Genomic DNA, 1,232 nt, shown 5'->3' on the forward strand with positions numbered 1-1,232 from the left:
TTTACAAAAAAAAAAAAAAGCAAGATAACCTGTTGAAGTCCATCCAAATTCCTTGTTTTATGAATTCTAGTAGTGTTTTCAATTGAGGGGGGAAAAAATGCAAAAATTTCAAGTTGTTGGTAAGACTTTTCTGATTATCTTATTTTTGCATTTTAAAAATACACCTTAATTTATTAAAATGAAAAAAAATAAAGAAAATCTAGATTGTGATACAGCTTTTGCTGGATAGGAAAATATTTCTTCTTTTCAATCAGCATGAAAGAAAATTAAGATAAAAGAATGATCTACCTGTAAATATTCTTTTGTATTTTTTCTTTCTTTCTTTTTCTTCCTTCCTTCCTTCCTTCCTTCCTTCCTTCCTTCCTTCCTTCCTTCCTTCCTTCCTTTCTTCCTTTCTTCCTTTCTTCCTTTCTTCCTTTCTTCCTTTCTTTCTTTTTCTTTCTTTTTCTCTTCATTACACGTATCTTTTAAAAATAGCAGTTTAAGATCATGAAGCTGAACATGACCTTCACCATGTTTCTGCACTATTCACATATATGTGATTTCACAGTGTTCTCCCATTCAACTCTCTCTTGATTTATTTATCATATCATTTAAAGATGTATCTGGCTATTGGAACTAGTTCACCATTCATTGAAACAAAGAGGTATCAGCTCTGAGTACCCCTGAGAATTGCTTTGGTCTCCTCTGCCTTCTGCAACACCCTCCCTCCACCCTCACACCCCCAAATTCTTATTACTTATTAACATTACATGGGACTTTTCTTATCTCTATTTTTTTTTTTTACATATTTCTATCTTATTATTGCAAAAGTTGCAGAGATGATTTTGAATTTCATTCTGAATAGTATCTTCTGCATCAAGTTGTTTAAAAAAATATGATGGGAGCATTTGTAAAATAAGATTCTGATCAACTGGATAAAAATATCAGCATTTAATCCAAAAATATTTACCTTATGATTTAATAAAGTTGATGTTTCTGTAATGAGATTTCTTGGTATTTTATTCTGTGGCTAGTGAGACTGGAATGACCATCAATCTCTAAATATACTTAGCTACTTTTGTCATAATATCTGTCTTATTTCACACACACACACACAAGCTTTTGCCAATTATAAAATCTGAAAACCAACAAAATTGTTTCTTGATATAATACAAACAAATGCAAAACAAGATGCACCATGAATAGAAATGGATTGCTGTAAAAGATACTATGTTTTTTTTTTTCTGCCA

This window comes from Anser anser (assembly GCF_964211835.1).
Source record: "Anser anser genome assembly, chromosome: 5".
Classification (NCBI taxonomy): domain Eukaryota; kingdom Metazoa; phylum Chordata; class Aves; order Anseriformes; family Anatidae; genus Anser; species Anser anser.